Source organism: Lupinus angustifolius, chromosome LG10 (genome assembly GCF_001865875.1).
Source record: "Lupinus angustifolius cultivar Tanjil chromosome LG10, LupAngTanjil_v1.0, whole genome shotgun sequence".
Lineage (NCBI taxonomy): Eukaryota > Viridiplantae > Streptophyta > Magnoliopsida > Fabales > Fabaceae > Lupinus > Lupinus angustifolius.
In genome coordinates, this window is record NC_032018.1 from 8622030 (window position 1) to 8636316 (window position 14287).

At 35.1% G+C, this 14287-nt stretch overlaps 1 long non-coding RNA gene across 1 annotated transcript; it reads right to left on the reverse strand.

The window, feature by feature from the left end:
* On the reverse strand, positions 10073-13107 carry LOC109358125. The gene is made up of 3 exons (XR_002108912.1): positions 12677-13107; positions 11618-12563; positions 10073-10993 (listed from the first exon to the last, which is right to left on the reverse strand). It is a non-coding gene; the product is annotated as an uncharacterized LOC109358125 (long non-coding RNA).

Below are 14287 nucleotides of genomic sequence, written 5' to 3' on the forward strand. Positions count from 1 at the left end.
GTGAGGTTTGCTTTATGGAAAGGCAAATCTCGTATCCCAATGCGAAACGACCACTTCTCGGACACGTGCGATAAACATGCTCGAGTATTATCGGCTAATACTCGATCGGATATTATAAATCGCCCGATCGTAATATCCGATTAGAATTTCGGATTTCGGCATTCCGAGTGAAAAATATTTAGAAAATAGGTATGGGTGTATTCAGGGTCTATATTGACTCGAAATGAAATTACGAAGTTACGGAACTCAAAAACCACTTTTTGAGCCGTACCGAGTGGATTTCGGCCCCGACAGTGGTTCAGAATGGACTGCCTCCTAAAATTACCAAAATTTACCACAAAATAGGAAATAAAATTTCAAGACTAAAACTTAACTAGAGTTTCGTCTAATTCTTTACTGAAATTGCCCAGAAATTCATTTTCGAATATATAATTAATAAAAGTATTAATAAAATCTTATAATTCGAAATCGTAAAATTCGCGGTGTTACATGGTAAGCCAGGACACATGAGGTTTCAATGTCCTACTTACCTCAAGAAAGTTGATTAAGAAAAGAGCACTCCTCGAGACTTCAAGTCAAAGAAGGCCTACATTGTATGGGACGTACTAGAGGAGGATACGACATCAAGCACCTCAGATGAAGAGGAGACCTCTAAACTATGCTTAATGACCAGAACAAATGATGCTTGTGGCTGAAATTCAAAAGAGGTAAACACCAATGTATGTTCTGACACCTCATCTTCTTCATCTGATGATTCACCTCCTTATGAGGATTTATATAATGCTTATGTTGAATTGCATGATGAATTAAAGAAATTAGCTAGGATTAGTTTTGATAGAAAACGAGTAATCCTTCTAAATGAATAGAAAATACATGACCACACTTCCTACTCTTGTTACATCAAGAAATATGGTATACCTAGTTGTGTATATGTCTGGATGAAAAAGGAAGATGACTCCCTAGTTACTAACAGAAAATGACCCAATATAAATTTGGGTACCTGAAAAGGGCAAGTGATCTATTTTGCAGGTATGTCTACGTGAACATGGACAACATTGATATCTTGATAGTGGATGCTCGAGATATATGATAGGAGATAGATCAAAATTCCTCGATCTATCCTTGAAAGAAAAAGTGTTTGCCATGTATGGAGACAACAACAAAGGAAAGATACTTGGCACCAGAACAATTGGCAACTCAAATCAGGCAGTGATCGAGAATGTGCTATATGTTGAAGGCCTGGAACACAATCTCTTGAGTATCAGCCAACTCTGTGACAAAGGCAACCGTGTATCTTTTGATTCTGAATGTTGTATAATTCGTGACAATATATCTAATAAAGTTAAGTTTGTCGGATATCGTATTAATAATATCTATATGGTTAACTTGGAGGATGTCACTACTCTATTTTCGAAATGCTTTATATCTAAAGAGGATGACATTTGGCTTTGGCATAGGCGTCTCGATCATATTCATGTAAAGCATCTAGATAAATTGTCTCAAAATAATTTGGTTGATGGGCTACCAAAACTTGATTTTAAAACTTAGGAAAGTTGTGATACTTGTCAAAAATGCAAACAAGTTAAAAACTCTTTTGGTAAAAAGAATGTGATATCCACAACAAGACCCTTGGACTTGTTTGGACCATCACAGGTTATGAGTTTTGGTGGTAGTTTTGATGCTTTAGTAATAGTTGATGATTTCTCTAGATTCACATGGACACTATTTCTATCGTCCAAGAGCGATGCATTCAAGTGTTTCAAAAACCATGCCAAACAAATCCAAAATCAATCTAACCATAAGATAGTATATATTCGATCCGATCATGGTGGTGAATTTGAAAATCATCAATTTGATAAATTTTGTGATAAATATGGTATTATGCATCAGTTTTCGGCTCCTCGTACCCCTCAACAAAATAGAGTTGTTGAGAGGTAGAATCGAGTCTTAGAGGAGATTGTTAGAACCATGCTTAACGAAAGCAAAGTTCCTAAGTATTTTTGGGTTAATGCATTGCATACAGCTTGCTATGTCATAAATCGTATACTCTTAAGGCCTACTTTTTCAAAAACTCTTTATGAACTTTTAAAAAGCCGGAAACCTAATATTGCTCATTTTCATGCTTTTGGTTATAAATGCTTTATCTTAAATAATGGAAAGAGAGCTTTAGGAAAATTTGATTCAAAAGCTGATGAAGGTATATTTTTAGGGTATTCATTGCATAGTAAAGCTTATCAAGTGTTTAATAAATATTCAATGCAGTAGAAGAGTCTGTACATGTCCATTTTGACGAATCTTCTCCAAAAGAGAAGAGAAAGGTATTTTTTGATGATGTTGCAGGTGCTTTAGAAGAAGCATACTCTAAGGACATGGATCAGGACAAAGAAGAAGAAGCAGAGAAAATTGTCCATGATGAGCATCAGAACCTGCCGATAGCATGGAAGACCAAGAAGGATCATCCACTCGACAAAGTTATAGGTGATATCACTACGGGGGTGGTAACCTGTAGTTCTTTACGTAATTTTTGTAACTTTGTTGTCATTGTACCTCAAATCGAGCCAAAGACCATTGATGAGGCCATTGAGGATGTGCACTGGGGTACAGCTATGCAAGAAGAGCTAAACTAGTTCGAGCGTAATAATGTATTGGACTTGGTCCCTAAACCTAAAGAACATCTAGTGATTGGTACTAGATGGGTCTTTCGTAGCAAATTAAATGAATTTGGCTTGATCATAAGAAATAAAGCACGCTTGGTGGCCAAAGGCTACAACCAGGATGAAGATATCGATTATAATGAGATCTATGCTCGTGTAGCCAGATTAGAGGCCATTAGGATGCTTCTATCATTTGCATCGATTATGAACTTTAAGCTCTTTCAAATGGATCAAGAGTGCCTTTCTGAATGGCTACATTCAAGAGGAGGTATATGTTGATCAACCTCCCGACTTTGAAAGTTTTAAATATCTAAACCATGTATATAAGCTCAAGAAGGCCCTATATGGTCTGAAACAGGCCCATAGAGCCTGATATGATAGATTGAGCTCTTTCCTTTTGGAAAAGGGTTTGTGAGGGGTATGGTTGATACTACCCTCTTTATTCGTAGATTAGATGATCATGTATTATTAGTTCAAATATATGATGATGATATAGTTTTCGGATCTACTAATGACATTCTTTGTAAAGAATTTTCTGATATGATGCAGGGAGAATTTGAGATGTCGATGATGGATGAGCTGACCTTCTTCCTTGGGCTACAAATCAAACAAATGGTAAGTGGCATCTTCATTCATCAATCAAAATATTGTAAGAAGTTACTGACAAAGTTCGACATGGAAAAATGTAAAGAAGCTTCAACACATATGGCGTCCGCTTGCAAACTAGACAAAGACGAAAGGGAAAAGCTATCGAGGTAACCAAGTATCGAGGAATTATTGGCTCATTATTATATTTAACTACGAGCCACCCCGATATTATGATTAGTGTTTGTATGTGTGCTAGATTTCAAGCATTACCTAAAGATTCAGATTATACTGTTGTTAAACGCATCATGAGATATTTAAAATGAATAAGTAATATGGGATTATGGTATCCTAGGGATGCCTCATTATCCTTGGTAGGGTATTCCGATTCCGATTTTGTTGTATGTAAGTTGGATCAGAAGAGCACTAGTGGGACTTGTTACTTACTAGGCAATTCCTTAGTTGCATGGCACAGTAAAAAGCAAGCTTATGTTGCTTTGTCCACCGTTGAAGCGAAATACATTGTCGTCGGTGTTGTTGCGCTCAAATCCTATGGATGAAGCAGCAACTTAAGGACTTTGGACTTAATCTATAAAAGAGCCTTATAAAATATGATAATACAAGTGCCATAAACCTATCCAAAAATCTCGTTTTGCATTCGAGAACCAAGCATATAGAAATTAGACATGATTTCTTGTGTGACCATGTACGAAAAGGCGATTGTGTGCTTGAATTTGTTGAAACTACTTAGCAATTGGCTGATATTTTCACCAAGCCCCACTCACGAGATACTTTCTATGTTCTTGGAAGAGAACTTGGAATCCTTGATGAAAAATATCTTGATTAAAATCGTCTAAAACCTTATTATGTGCTTCACATGTTAAATGTCTTATATGCTTCAAAATGTGTATTTGTTGAATGCATTATATTCCTAATATAACTCATGATCTAGCATGATAAGTTAGAAATATTTGCATGCTTCTAAAACCAAAAAACCTCTTGTTTCTACAAAAATGATATTTGTTAATCGATTAACCATAACTCTTAATCGATTACAATGAGTTCCAGTAGCCAACATTTTATTTTTCATGAAATTTAATCGATTAACATCTTACTTTAATCGATTACTTAGGCTCATTTCTCTGAAAATCTGGAATTTTAACAATGATTAATCGATTATATACAACTTTTAATCGATTAATGATAGTAGATAAATTAGAAACAGTAGTGCTTTTGCCATTTTTCAAACCCTCTCTTCCCCCTTTTCTCTCTAAATCTCAGAAGCAATGGCAAAATTCAAAATTTTGGCTTAAAAGAAGAATTAAACCTCACCTATACTCATATTGCACCTCATTTCATTCCATTTTCTCTCAAATCATCCAAGACACCCCATTCCCAATTCCAAACCCTAAGTTTAGGTTCCATCCCTTATCCTTCTTCTCCTCTCATATACTCACAGATTTTCACTCAAAAATGGAAAGAGGACGTTCAAAGAGGTTCAAGACAACTGCTCAACACACTCGTAGGCCTCCTACTGCTTCATCTTCAAATCGGAGTGTGAGGCAAGATCGTGGAGATCCCTACTACTCTCTCATACTTCTGGAGACTCAGTTGTCAAAATTTCAGGGTAGGAAACCAACTTACATAAGGTATGCTGATCTAACCTAGATGGCGGAACAAAATTTTGAATTTCCGCAAGGTATGCAAGCTCAGGGAGTTGTCATGTTTGTGGAATTAAAGGGAAATCTGTACCCTGCTTTGATTAGAGAATTTTATTCCAACTTTAGATATAAGGATGACAAGTATTGATCCATGGTTTCTGGAAACTTATTTGAGATGGATAGTGATATCTTTATGAATGTGGGTGGTTTATCCACTAATGGTGCTAGCCTAGGTGATTGTGAATGGCTTAAGGATTTTGATGCTACTGAGGTTTACAAGTTTTGTTTGAGAGGTCCCCATTTGTATATCTAGGGAGATCTAACAAAAGCTGGTTCATTATCTGTAGAGAATAGATTGCTTCACTATCTGATAGCGTACATTTTAGTTCAGAGGAACACAAATCATGCACAACCTAATGTGAATGATTTGAAGTTCATGTATGTTGTTAAGGAATGTTATGATTAATTGGCATGAGGAGATCCTAAAGGTCATGTATAATGTCTCTTCCTTGCAATCCAAGATGCTACCCTATAGTATATTCATTTCGAGGATCATTGATTATCTGCATATTGATGTGTCTGACACCATCATCACGGAGACTTCTGATAAAGATCACATTGTTGGTGAAAGCCTAATCCAAAAGATGGGTATCTACAAGTATGGAGGTACTTGGCAATACCAAGAGGATTACACTATCGTGGATTTGGATCTATCTGATGATGAGGATCACGCTGGAACAGATCAGCCTAATGTTCTCAAGGGGAGCCGACTGGAAACGCGCCGTAGGAACCGTCCATTGGATTAGCTCAGTTGCACGCAATGGAGCAAAGGCTAAATAATAGAATGAATCTACACTTTCAGTCTCTGAAGGACTTCTACCATACAGACTTGGAGCAATTTGAGGAACATCAGGTCGCCTATATTGATAACCACTATCAGGCTATGAGGAGTTTTGTTCAGAACACTGCTGAGGCACATAATGAGAGGTTTTGTGCAGAATTTGAAAAGCTGAGATTCGTCATCCATGGTGATAGTAGTCTGACAGTTCCTGATGACAGATACCTTCCTCCGCATCCCTAGATTAGAAGACCTTAGACCCTAGATTGCCTTAGGTTTAGTTCTTCTATATGGCTAATTTTCAGGAGTTTTGCTGCTTTGTACTTTTGAGACATATTTTCTTTTTGCTTTTTGGGTTGTAACTCTAACTATCTACTTTTGCTGAACTATTATGACTTGATATGCATGCCATTTGAACTTAAATCGTTACCATTTTGTTTTTTAAATTGTGTACATAATATGCTTATCTATGTCAAATATAGTATGAATATATGGTTAATGGTACTTGGTCATGATTGGTTATATACATCTCTTATGTTTGATTGAGCCTGTTGTTTGAATGCTATAATAAAAATGCTTGATCATTCCATGCTTTATTAGTTCTTGTATAACCTTCCATGTCATTAAATATGTCCAATTACTATATTCTATTAGTCTAATCGATTAACTCATTCATTTAATCGACTAAATGTTATCAACATGTGCACGTGTTCAATTTTTCCTTCAACTGGTTGATTAATTACATTCTCAAAATTAATTGATTAATTACAGTTTGGTTTCATTTCATAACTCTTCTTACTTTTGACCAAAATTCATTAGTTTATCTTTTTTATAATGTCAAAATGGGGAGAAAGGTTGCTTTGTTGTTTCATGTGTGCAGGTTGTAAATAATATTCAACTTCCATTGTCTAGCTATGCGCTTTAACTTTGAAATCAACAATCATGCATTCTATGACTATCTTCAAGCTATGCATCAAAACAAAATTTGGTGTGGAGTTTGTCATCATCAAAAAGGGGGAGATTGAAAGTGCAAAGTGTCAAGATAACACTATTAGATTGCCTATGTTTTGATGAAGGCAAGGATTTAGTGAAAGCTTAAAGATAACTCAACAAATCAACATGGCAAGGACTCAAGAGCTTCATGTTTAGACTAGAGTCACAAAAGGAGTCATTATTAATAGTCTTAGATATGTGTCTTAGTTATTGAGTATGGGTTAGGTAAACCTAGATGCAAATTTTACAAGTCCTAAAAACAATCATATCATTTATATGAGACATGCTATCTAGACTAGTATATGTTCATGCATTAATCATACATGTTATCTGTGCATCTTAAGCATAACATAATGGTAAAACATGTATAGTTAATAAGCATAACATATAGGTAGTTTACCATTTAATCTCTTAGCTGAAAAATGTGTCAGTTAATCGATTAAGCAAGGCGTTAATCGATTAATGTGAAATCAGTTTTAACAGATAACTGAAAAACATAATTCAGTTATTCTCAACAGCTCGTTAATCGATTAAAAGGGCACTTAATCGATTAACTGGGCGTCTAAAAGTTTTTCTATATAAACTGTGTTTTTACACCATGTTTTATACATACATTCATTCATTTTTAGATTTGCTAAGTTACATATTTTTCGTGCTCATTGTGTATGATATAGGCAGAGAGAAATACATGTGAGATAGTGAGAGATAGTATCATGCTTAGGATTTAAAATGTTATCCAATTGCATGTGATTAAATGTGTTCATCATTCTATCTTTTCTCGCATGATTCTTGCATTTCTATTAGAGATTTCATATGGTAGAAATTACATGTTTCTGCATGATTATAAACTCATATATTCTTGTTAATTTGTGAGATTTGTATATGGTTTACAGTTGGATTTGAATTGTAATATTTGAGCCATATTATGCTTCATAATATTATGTTTTTGTGATGTTTTTTGTGATAAGGAAAGTCGTCTCTTGGTGTTTTACCACCAAAGAGATTCAGTGAGTCTTCACCAAGACTTAGAGGTCTTGAGTTTAGAACATATTCTTGGTTGGGGCTAGATCGTAGGAAAGGTTTTCCTAGGCGAGTAGAGTAGTCAAACCAAGGTAGGGGCTCTAGGAATTCAAGAAGGGATCATCTAAGGTTTTGTAATTGGAAGTGTGCATGTAATATACATTCGTTTCAATTTTAGTGAAGAAAATCTCTCGAAATTGGAAGGGAAGGACTGGACGTAGTTTTGCAGTGGACCGCAAAACGAACCAGGATAAAAATCCTCATTGCAGGCTTTTTCTAACCTTTATCTCTTTAATTTCCAAGTTGTTTAATTTACTATTTTAACTGATATTCTGAATTTTGTAATTCTGTCATATAGAGATTAATTTTGTTCAAATATATGTTGTATTGTTTCTATAATATTGGTGAGTGGTTGTGCAAACAAGCCATTCAGCAACTTGATGTTTTGTGCAATTTAATTGATTAAGTCAGTGGGTTAATCGATTAACTGTGCGTTTTCCAGAATAGGACTTTGGTGCGAAAAGCGGTATTTTGGAACCGCAACACCTATCAACCCCCCTTCTGGGTGTGTTTAGTCCACTGTTACCTAAAACCAATAGAACAAATTAAACAATCTCAAGAAGTAGAAGTGTCATTAAGGATATCCACTAGAGGGAGGAGAAGTGCAATTCCTAATGATTATATTGCATTTCTTCAAGAAAATGAGGATGACATCGGGTTAACAAAAGATGATCCATTGAACTTTTGTCAAGCCATGAAAAGTTCTAACTCTCAAAAGTGTATTGATGCCATGAAGGATGAGATGAAGTCTATGCATGATAATGATGTTTGGGATCTTGTCAAATTACCTAAAGGTGCAAAATCTATTGGTTGGAAATGAATATTTAAAACTAAAAGGGATTTGAAAGGTAATAATGATAGATATAAAGCTCGTCTAGTTGTTAAAAGCTACACTAAAAAATAAGGCATTGATTATAAAGAAACATTTTCTTCAATATCTTCGAAGGATTCTTTTATAACAATATTGACATTAGAATCTCATTTTGATTTAAAGTTATATCAGATAGATGTAAAGATTGCGTTTCTAAATTGTGATATTAAAGAAATGATTTATATGGTGCAACCATAAAACTTTTGTCAATTGGCTCAAAGTCTATTGTATGCAAATTAAAGAAATTCATCTATGGCCTTAAACAAGCTTCTCATTAATAGAATCACAAGTTTCATCAAGTTATTACCTCGTATGATTTTGAGGCAAATAAAATCGATGACTGTATGTACTGCAGGTTTAGTGGGAGTTAATTTATATTTTTGGTATTATATGTCGATGATATACTACTTGCAAGCAATGATATTGGACTATTGCATGAGACCATGAGATTTTTAACGAATAATTTCGAAATGAAAGATCTTGGGAAAACTTCTTTTGTATTAGGTATTCATATACTAAGCGATCGTTCTCAAGGTATCCTGAGGTTGTCACAAGAAAGCTATATAGATAAAGTTCTAGATAGATTTAGCATGAATGAAAGAAAACCAAGGGATGCCCTTATAGCTAAGGGAGACAAGTTTAGTCTTGAGCAGTGCCCCATAAATGACATTGAAAGATACGAGATGCAAAAGATTCTTTATGCATATGGTGTAGGAAGTCTAACGTATGCTCAAGTTTGCACACATCCCGACATAGCGCTTGTCGAGGGAGTTTTTGGGAAGATATTTGAGCAATCTCGTAATGCATCACTAAAAGGCAGTCAAACGTGTTATGCGTTACTTGAAGAGAACAAATGAGTACATACTCACTAATCGGAGGTCTGAGAATTTATAGCTCGTAGAGTATTCTGACTTCGATTTTTAGGTGTCTAGACAACATACACTTCACCTCTGGATATGTGTTTGTGAACACTCACTTTTGTCCGACTTAATTACAAAATTAAAATGTACGAAAGTTTCACAACAACAAGTTCGGAACAAACATATTTGTAAAGTATTTCAGAACCAATCAGATTTGTTTTGTGAGTGTCTAGTTCGTAACTAATGATTAGAAATATTTTTTTACCAATTCAATTCGATTAACTTAATAACTTTTCATTCGGGTTGTCACATAATCAAGGTCATATAACATACTAAAGTACATTCCGGTTGATGAATTACAAATGTTTTCAAGATTCTGTTATTGTTAATACACATAACTCAACGAGCGGATAAGCTGTTTCTAGGATTTGAACCTATAGTCTCATGGTCACTAAGCAACAACTTTACCGTTATGCTGAGGCTCACCCTCACATGAATAAAAAAAATATAACCAAAAAAATTATAGAGTTGTTTCCTGAAACTCAGAGCCTTGGACCATTAAGGAATTGAAATTGAAATAGACGTGGGCTTTCGAAAAACAAATTGTGCAAGTTAAGGCTTATTCAAGTTCCCAATATAATTATTTCCACTAATGGTTGTCAGGTAACCTAAACACTATAGAACAGTAGTCCAACATGGCGAGGGGTCAAAACCTTTTCATTTATTCAGCATAAGAAAAAATTACCTCATGTCTCAATAAATCCTTGCTGTTTGATATCATATAACTGGAATGAAACTGCAGGGGAAAGTTGGGAATCGCCAACAAGCATATGTATCACTACCAATAACAGATGCAGCATCGAAAATGTAAAATAGAAAAATTAGATATGCATCACCTCCCTCTCAAATAAATACACTTTCCTATCTAACACACCCCAGAAAAATCTTGACTAGAGGAATCTAAAGCCTTCTAAAAATTGGTCATTCTTACACTCAATGTTATCATCAATTGGTGCAAAGACAGAAAGAGCACGTGCAAACTCTTCGAAATCAAGTATCCCACTGTGCTTTGTATCAAACAAGTCAAACACCTAGAAAATTCCACAACAAATTACTTGTTGATGACCTGTGCACTTGCACAAATTCCACAACAATTGATGGCAGTATCCTTTCCTAACCAAGCACCATCACCCTTTAATCACTGGCAACATTTTCTACACCAAGTTCATGTATTTGCACAGTCAGCACCACCCTTTTGTCAATCTCAATGGCTCGGAGGACCAAATGTCCCTCCCATTTTTCAGACATGTCAAGCTCATCAAACTCCACTTCCTAATGCAGCTTACCACGTCGGATAGCAATTTCCCGGCTCTCCATGAAGAAGCATGGATAAACGGGACGGAGATGAGGCTATGCGTGCTCATTCCATCACCTGATTCCCTCAGTTGTAACTGCAAAAGGAGATTACAATCATAGCATTATATTAGAATTAAGAACCCGTAGTGAAATTTCAATCATGATAAAAACTCAAAAAAGGAAAAGAGAAAGAGGATTAACAGCAAATGAAGACAATGACAATAACGTGATTTGCAGAATCCTCGTCAGAAAGATATACATAGAACTGTTCTTGAATGGATACATTAAGCTAGGGGAATCAGTCACAAAAGTTCTTACTAATGTACATACAATGGATATGATTGATATTTCTAGCATACAAATACCTCTTTGAAGATAGTTATAACCATGATTTCCTGAATAAGGCAGATGGTAGTTCAAAAGCATCAAACCAGAATACATATTCTCTTTCGGTTACACATACACTTATCTAAATAATAGATATTCCAAAGCAATCAGACCAAGCCAGCCGTGAGTTACAAAATAGAGGACAGTTACCATTCTACTCCAATTATAGTCATCATTGGCAAAACATAAAACCTCTCAAACAGTTACAGATGCAATAATCAGCATGAATGGAGTAATTATTTGAATTATTTCAAAAAAAGCAACCATTAAAGATAAATACATCAAAAGGCATCCAGGGAATTAATTCTAGGAATTCCAGAGGAGTATCAAACCTGCCATAAATCAGCATAAAGTAGTACTGAAGAGGTGCAAATCAAAGAGTTGTTGATGCAACATTGATGACCAGTTTCAAAAGTTAAAAAGCCATGGCACGTTGCTGAATCAGAGGGCAAATGGAAGGTTGCTTTAATTTTTTACAAATCAGCCTTGGCCTCTATAAAAGGAGCTACAAAAGGCGCATACAGAGGGGAGAGAGAGCAATAAAAAAAAACCAGTAATCAGAGCACAGATATACACATCGCACAACGATCAGAGAGCAACTCATACACCTATACACAACAAGCAAGCAATATAACTCAAATTCAACAATTCTAGTATCTCCGAAACAAGAGAATAGAGATCAAGCTTCAAAGGTAATGCATTTGTTACTTGTGAAAAATAAATTATTTTCTATGTAAAAAAACTATGTTTTACAGTGTATTGAATTGAAAACTTGTATTCTAAAAATATGTGTTACCTTAAGTATTCTACATCATGATGAATGACATGACCTCTGCCTTATTATTTCACAGAAAATTAAGTTTTTCTTTAAGTCATCTTCATTTTGTCCTGAATAATGGTTTCTATCCTGGTTCTGGTTTTATTCGGATTCTAAAAACAATATGAGAATTCATCCCAAGGTAATCTAAATAACTAATTACTAATACGTCATAGTTAAAAGTTATCCAAAAATGGGCTTATCCTAGAAACATAAACGTATAGATAGGCATACTCTCGATAAAGACTAGCCCAAAGAAATCCAAATCCTCTTACCTCAAGTATCGGCATACCTTTTCTTTTCCATGTTGCCGTCCAATTTGTTGCCATTTGCTTCTATCGCCAGCAATTGCCCACGCTGTCCCCTTTTTGCAAGCCATCAACTCGGTTCTGCCCCCATCGGAGAATAGGCACCACCATACACCATTCATACCCACCCCCTTTCCTTGCTTTGATGAGCCTCTGCAATAATGGTAAGCTATAAAAAATAAGAAAGGCATAGCAAAAGGTGAATAATCAGAAATAAGAACCCAAAAAATGAAGAAAATAAAGAGGTTGAGGAGATGAGTACAAACTGTTCATCGAGTCATGGCCTTGATAGGTGGTTCCCGAAAGGTCGATGTAGGACCACCGCCACCTTCGCGACCTCGACCCGCTTAGATTTTTGGTTCATGACAACCTACTCGCTGAAAGAGAAGAAGAAGACCACTGCGATTCGTTTCCGAGGAAGCTTCAAAAAATGAGACCGTAGACTCGAAGCCAAGACGTCCTGACCGGCATGATTTCGGTCACCATCAACTCCTAATCATTGCCGTGGCCATTAAAACCGAGAAGAGAAAGCGAAAAAAATAGGGAGGATGACCCCCGATTCTTCAAATCACCATGAATGGATAGCGTCTTCGAAGCTCCACCAGTCGTCTCCCTCCACTACCGTCGTGAGCCAAGCTAAAGGAAAAAGGAGATTGGGGAAATATGGGGTATTAGGAAAAATCCCATTTGGGGTTTTTTGGTTCTGAAAGAACCCGTATGCCACCCCTGGTTTACATTTTGTTATGTTTGTTTTGTTTGGTTTTTTATTTGAGTTTTTGTCATATTAATTTGTTTGAATAATTGTTTTGTTATGCTTAATTCTATAGATAATTAAACCCATTACAAAATCCCTATAATTAATTCATATAGAAACCTAATGCTTTTTTTTTTACTTCTTTCTATTTACCAGTTGTTGTGACGGGAATAGTAAATTAGATACTAGGTTATCACCAAATAAGTAATATCATACATATTATCTCAAACTAAATAATATAAAGGCATATGTGACAATAAATAATAATGCAAAACTATTTTGTCAATAAAATTAAATATGACATTATACAGTAAGGTTATGGTTCGAGTTGTCTCTAACTTCTCCGAAAAATGAGAAGAAAGTCTACAACCAATATCGTCTCTAAACTATTAATTCCACGTGTATATATATATATACATAATTAATAAACTATTTTATCACTAAAGTTCTATATGTATAAATAATTAGAAACCATTTTATTAAATAAAGTTTTATGGAGTTTTTTTTATAGTAAGGTTATGGTTCGAGTCGTCTCTAACTTCTCCGAAAATGAGAAGAAGGTCTACAACCAACATCGTCTCTAAACTATTAACTCCTTATACACACATAATCAACAAAATTTTATTACTAAATTCTATATGTGTAAGAAATTTTTTTCCAAGTTAATTTTACAAGATTATTCATAGTAAGTTTATGGTTCGAGTCGTCTCTAACTCCCTGGAAATAAGAAGGAGGTCTACGATCAACACTGTTTCTAAGCTATTAATCTCATCAAATCAAAACAATTATATATTAATCAATTCAATCGATAAATCAAACGATATTTTCTAAATCATTAACGATTAACCAAAATAGCTAAACAATTTTCGAACTAGAACTACGTAGTCTTGATTTCCCTATTGCACCCAGGGATACATAGGAGCAGGATAACCTCTTATCATATACAAATAAAAAATACAAAGATGTCTACGTAGTACTTTTCATTTCCAGCTTTTGAAATTGATAAAGTTCTCTCCAAACCATTCAGCCATTTGAGAGTTATGCCTATTTTACTAAAACATATTTTGTTCTAGACTAGTCAAGAAGGAGGTTATGGTAATCTATAAAGATGTCTTCCAAAGCA